The 19,988-nt window shown below is 36.7% G+C and overlaps 3 long non-coding RNA genes across 3 annotated transcripts; 2 read left to right on the top strand and 1 right to left on the bottom strand.

Annotated features, from left to right (window-relative positions):
- Positions 1 to 621: 621 nt before the first annotated feature.
- LOC123314587 lies at positions 622 to 823 on the bottom strand. Its single transcript, XR_006537838.1, has 2 exons — positions 748 to 823; positions 622 to 684 (listed from the first exon to the last, which is right to left on the bottom strand). It is a non-coding gene; the product is annotated as an uncharacterized LOC123314587 (long non-coding RNA).
- Positions 824 to 2,017: 1,194 nt separating this feature from the next.
- LOC123314540 lies at positions 2,018 to 2,219 on the top strand. The gene is made up of 2 exons (XR_006537832.1): positions 2,018 to 2,093; positions 2,157 to 2,219. It is a non-coding gene; the product is annotated as an uncharacterized LOC123314540 (long non-coding RNA).
- A 10,732-nt stretch (positions 2,220 to 12,951) lies between these two features.
- On the top strand, positions 12,952 to 13,281 carry LOC123312764. Its single transcript, XR_006537678.1, has 2 exons — positions 12,952 to 13,008; positions 13,173 to 13,281. It is a non-coding gene; the product is annotated as an uncharacterized LOC123312764 (long non-coding RNA).
- Positions 13,282 to 19,988: the final 6,707 nt, after the last annotated feature.

The raw sequence follows: 19,988 nt of genomic DNA, 5'->3' as shown, positions 1-19,988 counted from the left end.
GCATAATTATCGGTTTTCTTCAGCTCGGAATGATGTCCCGCATTTCTAAATTCTTCAGGCAATATATATCTTTTTCCATCTTCTGTATAAATTGATGTTATGGCTATAATATTAGTCTTGGTATCCGTTGTAGAAGGGACTGTGAATTCAAACTGTAGCTTTGGCATCATAAACAAAATTGTTGTTTTATAAGAGGTTATATCTGTCTGGATAATAATATAAAGTTTGGTTTCTCTGTAATACAAAAGTTTATTAGTTATTATTTACATTATTTGTACAAATTACAAAATTACCTGTAATACAAAAGAAACAACAATTACAGTTTATTATTATCCGTTCACTCGTCTATTTCTCTCTCGACTGACATTCTCGTGACGTTGTCACAGAATCTCCAAGTCACACGCCATGCTCGATCTAGCGAAAGTTTATTGAAAGAATTTGAATGAAGAATTCTTTACATATATATATATATATATATATATATATATATATATATATATATATATATATATATATATATATATATATATATATATATATATATATATATATATATATATATATATATATATATATATAATGTAATCTGACTAACGGGATTGTTGGAAATGAAAGGGCTGATTCTGAATACTACATTTATTCTTAGTCGACGTTTCGGATCTTTACAGATCCTTCATCAGGACTCTAAAAACAAAATTACGAAGTCACATTAACATTCATTGGTTGATTGAAATGGGCACACATTACCGAATAGTTGAGTTTCTCTGAAGCAGTTGGAAAGACGTACATCAAAAGGCACTCAAGAAGTTCTCCGAGATGAACAACGCATATACAACAATACTTAAATTTATCTTCAAAAACTTTTTTTTCATCTAACAAACTCATCCATCAAACAATTTCCTTAGAAAAATAGGTTTTAACAATTCTGATTATTTTTGACATATCTGACATATCTAATTGAAACCATAGAACAAACACAAAATGACAAACTACATAGAAACAATTCATCCATTGGTCTCACCATGATTATACGACAAAATATAACTATAAATATTGCTTATCCCTTCAATGTCTCTTCTCGAATTCATTGTTTTTTTTAATTTTTTAATATGATACATTTCCAAAAATGTTCTCTTGTACAAATTCATCTCCACATCCAGTACCTCTGCTAGGTCCCATCCCATGACATGGTCTGTCTTTCGGCAATGTTCTGCAAGAGCACAAACCTTCTTTGGATTTTTTATATCACTCCTATGTTGAATAATTCTCTTCTTAAGTTGTTGTTTAGTTTGACCGATGTACTTTAGGTCACATCCTAGGCAGGGAATTTTATATACCACTCCTGTCATCTTTGTAGTTTCTACTTTATCCTTCACCTTTGAAAAAAGTTTTTTTATACCAAACTGATTTTTCACTGAAATTTCAGTGAAAAATCAGTTTGGTATAAAAAAACTTTTTTCAAAGGTGAAGGATAAAGTAGAAACTACAAAGATGACAGGAGTGGTATATAAAATTCCCTGCCTAGGATGTGACCTAAAGTACATCGGTCAAACTAAACAACAACTTAAGAAGAGAATTATTCAACATAGGAGTGATATAAAAAATCCAAAGAAGGTTTGTGCTCTTGCAGAACATTGCCGAAAGACAGACCATGTCATGGGATGGGACCTAGCAGAGGTACTGGATGTGGAGATGAATTTGTACAAGAGAACATTTTTGGAAATGTATCATATTAAAAAATTAAAAAAAACAATGAATTCGAGAAGAGACATTGAAGGGATAAGCAATATTTATAGTTATATTTTGTCGTATAATCATGGTGAGACCAATGGATGAATTGTTTCTATGTAGTTTGTCATTTTGTGTTTGTTCTATGGTTTCAATTAGATATGTCAGATATGTCAAAAATAATCAGAATTGTTAAAACCTATTTTTCTAAGGAAATTGTTTGATGGATGAGTTTGTTAGATGAAAAAAAAGTTTTTGAAGATAAATTTAAGTATTGTTGTATATGCGTTGTTCATCTCGGAGAACTTCTTGAGTGCCTTTTGATGTACGTCTTTCCAACTGCTTCAGAGAAACTCAACTATTCGGTAATGTGTGCCCATTTCAATCAACCAATGAATGTTAATGTGACTTCGTAATTTTGTTTTTAGAGTCCTGATGAAGGATCTGTAAAGATCCGAAACGTCGACTAAGAATAAATGTAGTATTCAGAATCAGCCCTTTCATTTCCAACAATCCCGTTAGTCAGATTACATCATTATAGTTTGGAGTGAATTTTGATATTTATATATATATATATATATATATATATATATATATATATATATATATATATATATATATATATATATATATATATATATATATATATATATATATATATATATATATATATATCCCCGATTTTCTGAAATGTTGATGCTTGCAAATAGTGACAAGTGCACACACCAGTATTTTCTTAGAATATACAATAACAGGAAGGAGCATATTGCTCATTTCAATTTGACCGGAATAGAGGAGAAATATGGCTGACATATATTTCCGTTTCAACAGTGGCGTAGGACAATGAAGTTTCCAAAAAACTAACTTCAATAGTCAGATGATTCTGAATTATCAAAAAAATTAGGAAAGCACTGACGTAAAGTCAGAAGCTTTTTCAAGCTCGTTCAAATTGATAATCGAAGCGGAAATTCACCCCGCCTAACACTGCTTGGCTATACAGGGTCTTTCACGAGGAACCTCAAACATATTTATACGGGAAACTACTGAACGTATTTTCATGAAATTCAGCACTTATAAGTATTTCACGATGCTGATGAAATCTAAAATATTTTCAAGGCATGAGCACCTCCGGTTTTTCCGGAAATGACGTCAACTCCCGTTTTTCAAATTAAAACACCATTTTTTTATTGCAGAAATAGATTCCTTAGAAAATTTCAAGTTATTTTGATGTAACATTTTTCAGTTTTGGTCGGAAAATTCTCTCTGAGCGGGAAAATTCGAAAAAAAAAATCGAAAATAGAGCTCCGCTGAAACAAGAATAACTTCGAGGTTTTTGGATGGAAAATTTTCATTTTTGGGATTTTTCAAGATGTAAGATTGATGTATCCTCTTCAGAAATCGAAATCGCGATTCATGATACAGGGGGTGAAAAAATCGCCTTCAAATTTAGGGATGACAAAATCGTGAAAAATCAATTATTTCAAATTAGAACCCCATTTTTTTATGGCAGATATTGAATCTACGTTAAAAAAATAATGTGAGTGTATGCATCACACCCTTGCCCTAAAGTGGATATTTTCCGAGTTATTCACAAAAAACTGTTTTTCGTCTTGAATTTTCAGCTATTTCTTTTCCCTTCACGCCAAAAAGATGAAATTTTCAAGAACTGTTACTTAAACCATGTTTTAGATTTTACTACCCTGATATGCAAGAGAAAAAAGTTATAGGTTGTTCCTAAATAGATGGCGAATTTTGATTCGAATTTGTATCGGAAACCTCTTTATTTCAACTAATCGGCCATCGGTTTTCTCTCCAGTGATAAATAATTAATTCCTTATGAACCATATGCAGAAACTAACCATGTTTTACATTCTTTTTTTTTAATGATAGATATCATTAATTACATCAGCCAAATTCCTCTTTATTCAGTAGCATTTTGTGTTTACTATTAATTTGGTGATAATTCGTATTAAGTTATAAAATCGATCACTATGCCTAATTTTACCAATGAAGATTATTTAAATCTCATTCTACTTCATGGAGAATGTAATAAAGTTGTGGATAGAACGATTCGACTGTTCATTGAGAGGTTTCCTGACCGACCCAGACCAACGAGAGATACCATTAACAGAACCATGACAAACTTGAGAAATGTCGGATCTTTCGTTAAGAAAATTATACACAGAGAAAAAAGTGTAGTAGAAGATGAGAACAACGAAATTACAGTTCTTGCATATTTTCGTGTGAATCCTCAAAAATTCTCTCAAAGATGCCGAGATTGATCTGGGATTATCTCAATCGAGTGTTTGGAGAATATTAAAAAAACATAAAATGCACCCATATAAATTCAATAGGGTACAGCATTTGAAGGAAACTGATTTCGTCAGGAGAACAGAGTTTTGCGAAGCTATGATGATTCGATTTCAAGAGAATGAAAACTTTTTGGACTGTATAATTTGGACAGATGAATCTAAATTCACAAAGAATGGTTCTTTCAATAGGCATAACAGTCATTATTGGGATGAAGAGAACAACCACCACTTCAGACAATGGAACTTTCAAGAGACCTGGAGTTTCAATGTTTTTTGCGCCATCAAAAATAATGCAATTCTCGATGTTCACATTTATGATGGAACTTTAACTGGTAAGATAGAACACTACACATATTTGCATTATTTAAAGAATGTTCTCCCTTAGGAGATAGATATTCTGACATATTGACTCAAATAATTGAGCCGCTAGTACAGAACCATAATGACTTATGGTATCAACAAGATGGCGCGCCTCCACAAAATTCACTCAATGTGTCAAATATCCTCTACAGGCTATTTGAAGATCGATGGTTGGCGAACAATGGTCCACATCTTTGGCCACCACGTTCTCCCGATTTAACTCCTTTAGACTATTATGTTTGGGGTAAAATAAAAAATATTGCCTACTCAACTCCCCTGACTAATAAAGAGGACTGCAGAAATGCGTTCAGGTTTGTTTAGATTTTTAGATTCATAGTTTTGAAACTCAATTTGGTTTTCAAACACTTTTGCAGATCTCTTCCTCCCGATGAAATAAGAAGAGCAACGCACGAAGCATTCCTGAAACGTATAAATAAATGTCTAGAAATTAACGGTCAAAACTTTGAGCATCTTCTCTAGTTATAACTGCGAGAGTTTGCCATGGTTCTCCTAATATTAACTTGAAGTCGGTTTCAAGAAGGGGTGAAAAATCTACATGGTTCAAATAACAGTTCCTGAAAATTTCATCTTTTTGGCGTGAAGGGAAAAGAAATAGCTGAAAATTCAAGACGAAATAGTTATTTTCCTATCAAGTGCGGAAAGTGATACTTGCCCGCACGAAACTGCCGTTGCCCGAACGATGCGAAGCAGAGTTCGGGTAAGCAGTTGAGTGCGGGCAAGACACTTTCCGCAAGAGTTAGGAACAATATTTTTTCTACAAGCGCTTGAAATATATAAATGTATCCATTTTACGAAACAGATCATATCTCATTTGATTAATTCATATATAATGACAGACGTAATTCTGCATGTCATTACTATGGGTTTCTCATCGTTGACGTTCTATGCATAGAAACATGATAGAATTTAATTTACTCTATAATATTTGCGTGCGGGAAAAACCCCTGCTAATCCATTCCCGCACGCAAATGCGTGCGGGAAAGAAATAGCAGGCGTTTTTCCCGCACGTTTTGGAAAAGTGACTCTTTGCAACTTGAAATGCGTGCGGGAAAAAGGTTGAACGCGCACGCTTGTAGAAAAAACTGTTTTTTCTACAAACGTGCGCGTTCAACCTTTTTCCCGCACGCATTCTAAGTTGCAAAGAGTCACTTTCCCAAAGAGTGCGGGAAAAACGCCTGCTATTTCTTTCCCGCACGCATTTGCGTGCGGGAATGGATTAGCAGGGGTTTTTCCCGCACGCAAATCTTATAGAATAAATTAAATTCTATCATGTCTCTATGCACCGAACTTCAACGATGAGTAACCCATGGTAACGACATGCAGAATTACGTGTGTCATTTTATATGAATTATTCAAATGAGATATGATCTGTATCGTGCAATTGATATATTTATATATTTCAAGCGCTTGTAGAAAAAATATTTTTCCTAACTCTTGCGGAAAGTGTCTTGCCCGCACTCAACTGCTTACCCGAACTCTGCTTCGCATCGTTCGGGCAACGGCAGTTTCGTGCGGGCAAGTATCACTTTCCGCACTTGATAGGAAAATAACTATTTTGTGAATAACTCAGAAAATATCCATTTTAGGGCAAGGGTGTGATGCATACACTCACATTATTGTTTAACGTAGATTCAATATCTGCCATAAAAAATGGGGTTCTAATTTGAAAAAATTGATTTTTCACGATTTTGTCATCCCTAACTTTGAAAGCGATTTTTTCACCCCCTGTATCATGAATCGCGATTTCGATTTTTAAAGTGGATACATCAATCTTACATCTTGAAAAATCCCAAAAATGAAAATTTTCCATCCAAAAACCTCGAAGTTATTCTTGTTTCAGCGGAGCTCTATTTTCGATTTTTTTTCGAATTTTCCCGCTCAGAGAGAATTTTCCAACCAAAACTGAAAAATGTTACATCAAAATAACTTGAAATTTTCTAAAGAATCTATTTCTGCAATAAAAAAATGGTGTTCTAATTCGAAAAACGGAATTTGACGTCATTTCCGGAAAAACCGGAGGTGCTCATGCCTTGAAAATATTTTAGATTTCATCAGCATCGTGAAATACATATAAGTGCTGAATTTCATGAAAATACGTTAAGTAGTTTCCCGTATAAATATGGGTGAGGTTCCTCGTGAAAGACCCTGTATACTTAATGGTATTGGTATTATAAGGTCTGTTACTTAATATCACCTACGCAGTATTTTAGACATCTTAAACAAAACACTCACAGAAGGTTTCATAAAATTTTGACTTTCCAAACGACAATTTGACAGTCACCCGATTCCCAAATCGAAATCCATAAAACTTTTGCATTTCTGAATATATTGAAGGCAATTGAGAATCTTTGAATGGAGGTATAAAAGTCATAATTTCCCCTAAATGAGCCCTTCATGTAAGGGATGCTTCCTGCTGTGGCACTGTACAAGCTGAAGTATGAGTGGAACGTGTCAGCAGCAAAGTTTCTATGGTCGACAGGAATGTTAATGAAGGAGATTTGAGTTTTTATAGTTGTTATAGTTACGGGGTTTTTGAGATTTAGATATGAAGTTAGTGTTGGATTGAATTAATGGAGAAAATAAATAAAACTATTTTGTGCTAAGACGTGTGATTATTGACTTATATTTGGAGTAGCACAATTGGCGACGAGAAGTGGTAATTTTACCCGCAGGACGTTGATTTCTGAACAAGGTGAGTCGGATACTGACATTCGTGACATTTAATCCTTCCCAAGTGCTAACAATTCTATCGATACGATTTTATAATGCATTATAAAATTAGTCATGACTAATAAAGAAAAAACTGTTACCCTCTTGGAGGGCAGTTCAACAGAAATAACTGTTACCCTTTCGAAGGGCAGTTCAACAGAAATAACTGTTACCCTTTCGAAGGGCAGTTCAGAAAAGAAAATGTTACCCTATCACAGGGCAGTTGAAAAAATGTGAACTGTTACCTGTTTCTACAGGCAGTCCATAAATAACTGTTACCCTGGTTTACAGGGCAGTTTAAGAAAATAACAGAATTAATCAAACTGTTACCCTATTTCAGGGCAGTCCAAGACAACGAGCTCAGAAGAGTCGAAAAAGTTTACTGATCATGACAGACAACAATATAAAACCCTTCCTCTGCGATAACCTCGACAAGGCGTTGATCAGGGGAGAATGGGAAAAATGGTTACGTTCTTTGGAATTATATCTAGCTTCGGAGGATATAACAAATATTGTTAAGAAAAGGAACAAACTTCTACATCTTGGAGGATCGCAGCTCCAAGAAGTAGCATATAATCTTCCAGGAGCATTAGAAATCTTCGATAAAGACATAAATAACGACGTTTTCAAAACCCTTGTTGAAAAACTGACCGATTATTTTTCACCAAAACAGAACTCAACTTTCGAACGGCACATATTCAGAAACATCAAACCTGAACAAAATGAAAACTTTAGTATATTTGTTCTTAAAATTAGGAACTAAGCGAGCAAGTGTTCATTTGGAAATTCGGCACAAGAATCGAATGAAATAAATATTAAAGACAAGATAATTGATAGTTGGGCACCTCTAGATTTGAAGAAGAAACTGCTGGAAAAAGAAAGATCACTAGATGAAGTACTCAACCTATGCCAAATTCACGAACAAATTGGTAGTCAGTCTAAAGCTATGGATTTAGCTGACACTGGACCTAGTACATCATTCGGTGTCAACAAAATTGAACCCTTCAACAATGAACGTGGTACTCACTGTACAAGATGTGGAAAACGCAACCATTCTGTACCTTCAAAAGAATGCCCTGCTAAAAATTCCAAATGTAATAAATGCGGGTTTGTAGGCCACTATGCATTTCTATGCAGAACCGACCTACAAAGGAAACGGTTTTCTTATAACAGAAATTCTTCACATGAACCTCAAAACAAACGAAGGAGGGCAAGTTCTAGGGTTAACCGTATAGAGGAAGAAGAAACAGAAATGGAAGGGACAGTTGGCATTAGAAATTTCCAATGCTTCAAGGTGTCAGGTATATGTCCAGAAGACCAGAATGATGACCTTATAGAATGCAACATAGGAGGTGTACCTATCACCGTATTGATAGATTCAGGCTCGAAAGTGAATATAATAAATGGTGGTGACTGGGAATGGTTAAAGAAAATGAAAGCTGTAACATGGGACATCAACCCTCAATCCCAACATTCCCTCAGAGGATACGCAGCGGGAGAACCTCTGGACGTCAGTTACACGTTCGAAACAACAGTGAGTTTACAGGGTAAGCCCGAAATAATTACAAACTTTTATGTTGTAGAACAGGGAGACATCTTGATTCTAGGTAAATATGTCGCAAAACGATTAGGTATCCTGAAATTAGGCTTGAACATTAACCACATCGAGGAAATAAAATCGTTCCCTAAGATTAAAAATATCAAAGTCAAATTGACAATCAATTCTCAAATCAAACCTGTTAAACAACCAGTCAGAAGAGTCCCAATTACTTTAGAGGCTAAAGTAGAGAGGAAACTAAAAGAAGCACTTCTGTCTGATATCATAGAGAAAGTTACTGAACCAAAAGTGCATGGATCTCACCCATAGTAGTGGTTTTGAAACCCAACGATGACATCCGCATTTGTGTGGATATGCGCCGTGCCAATGAAGCAATTCTGAGGGAGAATTACCCAATTCCAACTTTCGACTCTTTCATGACTAAACTCCGGGGAGCAAAGTTTTTCTCTCGACTTGATTTAGCCAACGCATACCACCAACTTGAACTTGATGAGGAAAGCCGCCCTATTACTACTTTCATTACCCACAAAGGTATGTTTCGCTACAAACGATTAATGTTTGGAGTCAACTCGGCACCGGAAATTTTTCAGAGAGTTTTTGAAGAAATGCTTGCATCGTGCAATAACTGTTTAAATTATATTGATGATGTAATTATTTATGGAAAAACAGAAAAAGAACATGATTACTGCCTGAATAACGTACTAGAGGTATTCAAGGTAAACAATGTTCTCCTAAACGAAGAGAAATGTATAAAAAAGGTCGAGGAGCTTTATTTTCTCGGCCACAAGCTCTCCGACAAAGGAATCGAAGCCGACCATGCGAAGATAAAAACAATATTACAGTTCCGACCACCGACTACAAAAGAAGAAACAAGAAGCTTTCTTGGACTCGTCACCTATCTAGGGAAGTTCATACCAGATCTATGAACCACAACGGAACCACTCCGGAGGCTGATTAGAGAAAACCAGAAGTTTGAATGGTGTCAAGTCCAGCAAGAAAGTTTTAACAAACTAAAAAAATCGCTGGCGACTCTACCGATATTATCATACTTTGATCCTCAGCTGAGAACCCGTCTAGTAGCAGATGCTAGCCCTGTGGCACTGGGAGCTGTACTTCTACAGTTTAATGAACAAAGAACACCACAAGTTATATCGTTCGCTAGTAAAAGTCTTTCGGCTACAGAAAAACGCTATTCGCAAACGGAAAAGGAAAGCTTAGCTCTCGTCTGGGCCATAGTGCGTTTCCATTATTATCTAGCGGGTTTGGAATTTGAATTAGTTACGGACCACAAGCCTTTAGAGGCAATTTTCAAACCATCGTCGAAGCCACTAGCTCGAATCGAAAGATGGGTTCTCAGGCTACAGGCTTACAAATTCAAAGTTATCTACCAATCGGGGAAACTAAATATAGCCGATTCATTATCAAGACTATGCCAACTCGATGAAGAGTCATCGTTCGACAAGGAAAACGAATATCACGTCCGTGCCCTGCTTGAAATTGACTCACCAGCAGCTATGAATATTAGCAAAATTATAAGTGAGAGTCAACATGATCGGAAAATATCTGATGCAGTAAAGAAGATCAAGGATGATTGTTGGGAAATTGCAGACAAAAATGCTCTTTACCCCTTTCGCCAAGAGCTGATGACAATAGGATCAGTAATTCTGCGAGGAAGTAGACTAGTTATACCTGATTCGTTGTAAGCCGAGGTATTACAATTATCCCACGAGGGGCATCCGGGAGAGACGGTGATGAAAAGGAGACTGAGAGCTAAGGTTTGGTGGCCATTTATGGACAGAGAAGTCGAGAAATTTGTAAAAAATTGTAGAGGCTGCTTATTAGTTACAATTCCGGATAAACCACCACCGATGAAAAGGCATAAATTCCCGGAAGGGCCGTGGCAATGTGTAGCAATAGATCTTATGGGACCCTTGCCAAATCAAGATCAACTCTTGGTCATAATAGACTACTATTCAAGGTACCAAGAAATAAAATTTCTCAGAACGACTACCTCCGCTGTCATTATAAATCACTTGTCAGAGATATTTTGTCGCCTAGGAATACCAAGATCTATTAGAGCGGACAACGGACCCCAATTTGCCAGTCAAGAGTTCAAGAATTATTGTTCACACAATAATATTGAATTGATCCACACACTACCATATTGGCCTAGGGCAAACGGCGAGGTAGAAAACATGAATAGGGCTATATTAAAGAGATTACAAATAGCTCAGGCAAATAAACAAAATTTTAAAACGGAACTTCAAAAATTTACAATGATGTATAATGTAACGCCACATGGAACCACCGGTAAATCATCATCAGAACTGATGTTCAACAGAACTATTCGTGAACAAAATCCCATCTATGGCAGATCTAGTTGTTGAGCCGGTAGACGAAGAAGCGCGCGAAAATGACATGATGAATAAACAAAAAGGAAAGGAAAAGGAAGATTCATCAAGACGAGCAAAAATAATCGAAATAAAACAAGGTGACAAAGTGTTAGCGAAGAATATGATAATTCCCAACAAACTGACACCGAGATTCAATAACGAAGAGTTTACTGTAGGGGAAAGAAAGGGAAATGAAGTAACCCTTTCAAGTGAAGATGGCCAGATAGTAAAAAGGCACGTTAGCCACTTGAAGAAACTCCCCGAACCAATACAGGGGTGCGATGAAACTGATATTTCCAGAAACTAACCAGATCTTAAGTCAGAATCGCCAAATCCCATTACACATCCCTTATCTCCGAAGCTAATCAACGAAAGTGAACCAGAGAAGGAAATATCTAAAGTATCAGGAAAGCTGCCGTTACTGAAGTTGAAAAAAATGGAGGGAATGTGGCACTGTACAAGCTGAAGTATGAGTGGAACGTGTCAGCAGCAAAGTTTCTATGGTCGACAGGAATGTTAATGAAGGAGATTTGAGTTTTTATAGTTGTTATAGTTACGGGGTTTTTGAGATTTAGATATGAAGTTAGTGTTGGATTGAATTAATGGAGAAAATAAATAAAACTATTTTGTGCTAAGACGTGTGATTATTGACTTATATTTGGAGTAGCACACCTGCATGCAACAATTTACGTGGATGAACAGTTCTCAATCGACTTGCAGTAAAATGTTCATTGCACATGGTGTAGTCCATAGATTATATAGATGGAACATAAGCTATTTTCCAGACTGTTCATTTTTCCAATAATTCCCACTCCATGCAACCACCAATGAAATGAATTTTCGCTTGTATTCCCCTCCTGATCGCTTCAAAATTTCTAAGAAGGCGTGTGTAAGATGTCTAAAACTCTGGTGTATTCACTGATTCGATTTTGTTTTTAATTTCGTGGGGATATGGGATCAGTTTCGTTTTTCCTACTGTAGGTAGCGCTGTATAGAATATGACAGAGCATCGTCAATTGATATTTGAAAATAATTTGAATACTTTCCTACGACTTACGAATATGTTGTATTTATAAGCGATTATTGTGTTTGAAAATATATTAGTTTCGAGAAAGAGGTGTAGAACATTCATTTATTCAACATGTCGTTCAGTAAGTTCAGTTTTCTGTATGGAGAATCAAGAACTACAGCTAAGAATTCGGTGTTGTTGGAATTTGAGGCAGAACCCAATCAGATGAACGAACATTCGGGACGGATATAGCTAAGTTTTATGGCAACTTCGGAATATTCCAAAAAAACTGTATTGGAAATACGTAATGCGAATTGTGGGCCTGTATTGAGAAACAGAAATACATAAATCTATTTTAGTCTGTTCTTCAAATATTCTTCATGAGTAGATATAGTGAAAATTCCCTTTCCGTCAACTGAAATATATTGGACATTTGATCAATCAACTGTGTTTTATTAAACTCATATAGAATTACCCCCCTCATGAATTCAATTTGTGAAACGGAAATTATCTTGGAGAAGAATAGAAATGCTCCTTCGAACCCTTATTCGATAGTGTTGAAATATTGACAGATTTGTTTTTGCAACGAAAATTGAACTGTAAAAATTATTCCTTAACAGCTGACAAAATGGGCCAGTTCATATTTTGAATTCGTTGATCGATGTTCGATATCAACGCAAAACAAAATAAAACGAGAGAGTATCATTGGACTTCCTTTGGTAGAACAAGGATAGAACGAAGCAAATGACACACCAGTGTTTTAGACATCTAAGGCGTGTGTACTTGTAATTGTCAAAATATTATTTCAATCATTCACGTCGTAATATTTTGGAAAATATGCAACGATGTGCCGTAAAAAGTGTGTTTGAAATAAAAGTGCATTTATACATGGAAGAGGAAAGCGATTCACTTATTCCGGTAAGTTTTGGATATTTTATTCTTGTTTGAGTACACGATTTTATGAAATCAGGGGAGGGAGTTAGGGGACGCCAGGGTCGAATTCTGTTTGAATACGATCTAATGATTTCTGCTTACATTGAAATGTTGAGTTTGTACATTAAAATAATTGATTTAAATTTTAGTTTTCCAAGAAATAAAACCAGACGACCAGACCAGACTGGGTCTTGAAAACAATTTACACTTCTCTTGTAATTTACACTCCAGACTTCAGTATAATGAGAGAAATCGACTTTTACTGTTAATTTGAAAAAGATACCATCCAGAGTGAGGTAAGATAGGTACATTACCACTTAACTCGCTTTCTTGTCTGAATATCACTTTGTTTGGAATTTTGCAAGTGATTTCTGACAACTTCTAGTTTTGAGGTGAACTTGAAATTTGGTAGATTCTCTTTCTCCTATAATAAATCATGCTTTTTTATATAAACATCCTTCCTGGTTTCAAGATGAACAGTAGAACGAGATTTTAATTGCTTCAACAATGCTTTAATTATAGCCAATACTGTGCCTGCCATCAGTACTGGAGTTTTTGGAGAAAATGGAAGGAAAATGGGATGAAAATCATCAAACATGAATGCCAGTTCAGGATTTGCAGAAATGAAAGTGTCTTGTAGTTCAAGAATAAAACAAGTAAGATACCTACCCACCCAGGGTGTTAAAAAATATTCTCTTAACTACTATGGTTGATAGAACTCGTCTTAGGAATGAAAATCCACAAAAATGAGTAAAGGTCATGTTTTGAGGCACACGGCGTTGAACCTTTTTTGATAAGCAAAAAAGTTTTCTTCATTTGTAACATGTATTTCAATGGCAATGTAAAAATTATGCTACTACTGTAATTATGAACACAATATTATGACCATTCAAATGGAGCTCGGATATTAACATTAATTATTGAATGAAAATGTCTGTTATCAGGATATTTCGAAGTGAAATTTCAGTTGAAAAATTTTTGCAGATAAAAACACGCGGAGAACAGAAATTGAAAAACAGCCAATTGAAGTCGAAACCGATTTAAGACGACGAGTGTGTCGTCAGTACTTCAAGAAATAATTTGCTACCCTACAAGCCGTTGTCTATTCATTGGAAGGAAAAATTGAAGATGAAAGCTTGAAAAGCCGAGGCAAATACCTTATGAAAAATTTCTTTGAAGACAGCTGCATGCATAAAAAACATAAATATGGCAATGACCTCAAACAATTTGCTTTAGAGTAACATTATTATTCAGTTAAAGCTTACAGTTTTGGTATTACTAGTTCTATATACCTTTGAATAGTTGTCATAAAAAAAAATACTCGAAATCTTTGCATTAAAACATACCTATTTTCCATTCGATATAAAATTATTGCCGACTATCTGAAATATTCAGTGCAAGTAGTTCTGAATCAGCCCCTGTCCAGTTCCCCCACCCAAAGAATCCAAATTCATATTTATGGCAGTATTTTGTGAATGCGTTTTTGTCGAAATGCTCTATCTCCTGTTTTATTAATCTATGGTGTAGTCAGTAGTGTTTGCAAAATTTTATCCACTTCGTAGCACTAGGTTATATAATTTTCGGTAAAGATTCTGCATTGAAATCTTTGAACGAGGTTATAATTAAAGTTGATAACCACGTCGAATTCATCTCTCCTTGTTGATCAGACTGATGAACCCATTCATTTAGGCATAAATAAATGTAGGAATAGGGCAAATGAAAGTGTTTACTGGCCAAATATAAGTAGAGATATAGTTGATTATGTGAATAATTGTCATGTTTGCCTGAAATTCAAAAATAACAACCCTCGGTTACCTATGTTATCTCATGATATACCTGAAAGACCGTGGCAAAGAATTGGTGCTGATATTTGCGAATACAAGGGGAAAACATTTTTGGCAATAATGGACTATTATTCAAAATGGATCGAGTAGAGGAGCATGAGGTTCAAAACGGCACAAGAAGTGTCCAGAGTGTTAATGAAGGTTTTTTCTTGTCATGGTTTCCCTGATTATCTAGTAGCGGATAATCAACTTTTCAATTCAGTTCATCTAAAAGAGTTTCTTGGCGAATATAATACAACTTTTATAACATCCAGCCCGAACTATCCTCGAGGCAACGGGTTAGCTGAAAAATGTGTAAACATTTGCAAAAATATGTTGAAGAAATGTCAAGCTGAGGGAGGAAATCTGGATTTTTATCTTTTAAAGTATAGAAATACTCCAATATCAGGTATTGGCTTGTCACCGGCCCAAATACTTTTCAATAGACGTCTGAAAGACAATCTACCAACTGTGGATACCTTGCTTGAACCCAAACTAATGAAAAAACAAGAATTGCATAATACTTTAAAATTGCGTCAACAGTAAGATGTCTAAAACTCTGGTGTATTCACTGATTCGATTTTGTTTTTAATTTCGTGGGGATATGGGATCAGTTTCGTTTTTCCCACTGTAGGTAGCGCTGTTTGGAATTTGACAGAGCATTGTCATTTGATATTTGGAAATAATTTGAATACTTTCCTACGACGTACGAATATGTTGTATTTATAAGCGATTATTGGTGTGTGAAAATGTATTAGTTTCGAAAAAGGGGTGTAGAACATTCATTATTCAACATGTCGTTCAGTAAGTTCAGTTTTCTGTATGGACAATCAAGAGCTACAGCTAAGAATTCGGTGTTGTTGAAATTTGAAGCAGAGCCAAATCAGATGAACGAACATTTGGGACCGATATAGCTAAGTTTTATGGAAACTTCAGCAATATTTCAAAGAAACTGTATTGGAAATACTTAATGTGAATTGTGAGCATGAATTGAGAATCAGAATTACATAAATCCATTTGAGTCTGTTACTTCAAATATTCTTCCTGAGTAGATATAGTGAAAATTTCCTTTCCGTCAACTGAATATATTGGATATTTGACCAATTAACTGTGTTTTATTAAAATCATATTGAATTAACCCCCTCACGAATTCAAGTTGTCAAACGGAAATTATCTTGAAGAAGAACAATAAATCCTCATTCGAACCCTTATTCGATAGTGTTGAAATATTGACAGATTTGTTTTTACAACGAAAGGCCGACCGACCAGAGAGGCGTACTGCCCTAATCGATAAGGAACTGCAACGAACATCCATTGCAATAGTTGCTTTAAGCGAAACACGCTTTTCGGACGAAGGTAGCTTGATAGAACAAGCGTATACTTTTTTCTGGAAAGGCTTGCCGGAAGGCGAAATCAGACAACATGGCGTAGGCTTTGCCATTAGAAACGACCTGGCCGCCAAACTTACCGAAAATCCAGTTGGTATCTCAGAACGTTTAATGACCCTACGTTTTCCTGCAGCGAATAACACGTTTGTGAACATCATTGCAGTATACGCACCCACTTTGAACTCCTCTGACAACTTAAAGGACACTTTTTACGAAACACTCGTTGCTACATTAAGTAAAATCCCAAAACGGGAACGAATTATTCTCCTTGGAGACTTCAACGCTAGAGTGGGCAGAGGTCAAGACTCAGAACTATGGCCGGGAATAATAGGGAAACACGGCACAGACAGCATCAATTCGAATGGAGAACGTCTGCTGGCTCTTTGTGCAGAACACAATCTGTGTATAACGAACACCTATTTTATTACGAGACCCAATTCAAGGGGGACCTGGCGCCACCCACGCTCAGGGCATTGGCATACCCTCGACTATGTGATCGTGAGAAGGAAAGATCTGAAAGAGGTGTTGGTCACTAAACCCAGAGCAGATCTGGAGTGCTGGACTGATCATAGGCTGGTAATCTCGAGAATGAAAATCTCAATGCGCCCAAAATACCAACGCAAGCCGAAGTATCTAAGAGAGCGCCTTCAAATATCCAAACTACAAAACCCTTCTACAAAGGACATATTCACAGCTGCCGTCAAAGATAGCCTAACACCACCGGATTATAACGACGACATTGAGACTCATTGGCTCCGTTTCAAGTCATCCCTTACAAATACAGCGAAAGAAATACTGGGCACAGAACGCTCCCGAAAATCCCCAGACTGGTTTGCCGACAGCGAAACTCATATCGCACCCCTTTTGGACGCAAAACACAAAGCGATGAAAACCGCAATTAACAAGCCTGGCGATGTTGCAGCCCAAATAGGTTTCATAAACATAAAACGCGAGGTCCGTCAAGAAATAAGAAAAATCAAGGACACCTGGTGGAAAGAAAAAGCTAGGGAAATACAAGCTTACGCTGATAACCATGACTACAGGCGTTTTTTCGAAGCTATTAAAACTGTTTACGGTCCAAGCAGAAAAGCTAGCTTTCCTATAAGAGATGCTCATGGAGCTATTCTAACTGATGATAGAAAAATTCTCGAAAGATGGAAGGAGCATTACTCACAGGTCTTGAATCAAAATAACGACTCGGATGTATCCATTTTAGACCTGCTTCCCGCGTATAGTCCGATGACATCGCTTGATGACGAAATTTCAATGTCGGAAATCATAAGCGCGATTAAAAATATGAAAAATGATAAGTCACCTGGTATAGACGGCATTCCGGCGGAGATATTCAAAGCCTTGGATGAGGACATTGTCAATAGTCTCCTAATACTATTCCGCAAGATCTGGGAAGAGGGAGATGTGCCACAAGACTTCAGAGACGCTTTAGTTATCAACTTCTATAAGAACAAAGGCGATACGTCGAATTGCAACAATTACAGGGGCATATCGTTGCTTAATGGGGCCGGTAAAATTCTCTCGAAGATTATGGCTAATTGTCTGGTTCCACTCTTAGAGAGGCTTTTACCTGAATCCCAGTGCGGCTTTCGACCAAATCGAGGTACGGTGGACCTAATTTTTACACTGCGACAGCTACAAGAAAAGGCCCGTGAACAACAATCAAGGATTTATACAGCCTTCATCGACTTAAGCAAGGCATTCGACTCGGTGAATCGGAGAGCGCTCTGGAAAATCATGGCACGTCTAGGAGTACCCGAAAAATTCCTAGCAGTGTGTAAAAGCCTCATACCAACAACACCGCTAGAATACAGCATAATGGCTCTACAACCGACCATTTCTCAACCAACTCTGGAATAAAACAAGGCTGCGTATTAGCGCCTTTACTGTTCAATATTTTCGCCATAGCTGTATCGATAATTGCTGACATGAGCATGCCCGTAAGAGGTGTTGGGATAAGATTCAGATTTGATGGAGGCCTGTTTAACCTGAAGCGCCTCAGAGCAAAAACCCGTACCAAGTTTATCACGGAACTTCAATATGCAGACGACTGTTCACTCATCGCTAGCAGCTCAGAGGATCTACAGATAATGATGGACACCTATAAACATATATACGAAGCTTTAGGCCTTAGACTCAATATTGACAAGACCAAAATCCTGGTAAGTCCGCCAGAAAGCCTTCAAACAGATATCAGCCTGGACAATGAAACTCTAGAACAGGTCGAGCAGTTCAAATACTTGGGAAGCTTCATAAATACTAGGGCTAACCTTGACACGGAAATACACAACCGTATCAATTCGGCATCACGGGCATTCTGGAAGCTGAAGGACAGAGTGTTCCAAAATCACGACCTCAATCTGAAGACCAAGACAGCTGTTTACAGAGCAGTGGTCCTCCCAACGCTTTACGGAAGCGAAAGCTGGACTCCCTACAGGCGACATATTAAACAGCTTGAACAGACGCAGCAACGTCATCTAAGACAGATAATGCACATCAGATGGTTCCACAAAGTTTCGAATGCAGAAGTCTTGCAGCGCGCGAGTTGTACAACAATTGAGACTCAAGTAACGAGGGCCCGACTCAGATGGAGCGGCCACATTCTGAGGATGCAAGACACAGGACTCCCCAAAATAGCTCTATACGGCGAACTCACTGAGGGAGCCCGGAAACCAGGAGGCCAGTATAAGCGGTTTAAGGATACACTACATCAATCCCTAAAATCAGTTAATGCTAATCATAACTGGGAACAACTAGCGTTAGACAGGTCACAGTGGAGGTCTTTGGTCCACAGTTATAATGGAGAATCGAGAAGGATACAGCGGCGGCCAGATCTGGTTGGAGACTATCCATGCCCTGAGTGTGGAAGGATCTGCAGGTCACGGTTGGGTCTCTTTAGTCACAGGAGGGCACACAGTCGCAACTAGCACTAAGAAGTTACAAGTCTGTTCGAATTTTTTTTTTTTTCTTCTTCTTCTTTTTGTAGATTTATTCCCGGTAACGGGATACAGCAATGATGATGATTGATGATGATGATTGATTGATACAACGAAAATTGAACTGTAAAGCACAAATATTCCTTAAAAGCTGACAAAATGGGCCAGTTCATATTTTGCACTCGTTGATCGATATTCGATATCAACGCAAAACAAAATAAAACGAGAGAGTATCATTGGACCTTTGGTAGAACAAGGATAGAACGAAGCAAATGACATGGTGGCGCCGCCACGAAACTGATCCCATATCCCCGATTTTCTGAAATGTTGATGCTTGCAAAAAGTGACAAGTGCACACACCAGTGTTTTAGACATCTTAGTCAACAGAATCAAAAATTCTTCTATGATAAACATACACAAAACTTGCCAGAAGGAAAAGTTGGTAGTAAAGTGGTGTTCAAATTGAATGATGAGTGGGAGAATGGTATTATTTCAAAAAATTGTGATGAACCAAGATCTTTTATAATTAAGGATGAGTAAGGTAAATTGTATAGACGAAACAGGCAAAATTTAACTGTTAACAAAGAAACACCAACCAGGGATCCTTACTTTTTAAGAAGTTCTGTTCATGATACATGCAATTGAAATTTTGTGAACCTATAATGATTGTACATATGTATTTGATAGCTTATGTAAGATTATATTATAAGACATTCTGTATAGCATAGATGTAGATTATGTAAAACATTCTGTATATTATCTATAGGTAAAGATGTTTGTGATCTTATAGGAGGGGATGTAAGGTA

Source organism: Coccinella septempunctata, chromosome 5, assembly GCF_907165205.1.
Source record: "Coccinella septempunctata chromosome 5, icCocSept1.1, whole genome shotgun sequence".
NCBI classification, from domain to species: Eukaryota; Metazoa; Arthropoda; class Insecta; order Coleoptera; family Coccinellidae; genus Coccinella; species Coccinella septempunctata.
Note: the sequence above shows the minus strand (reverse complement) of the source record. Positions and strands in the feature narration are given on the sequence as shown.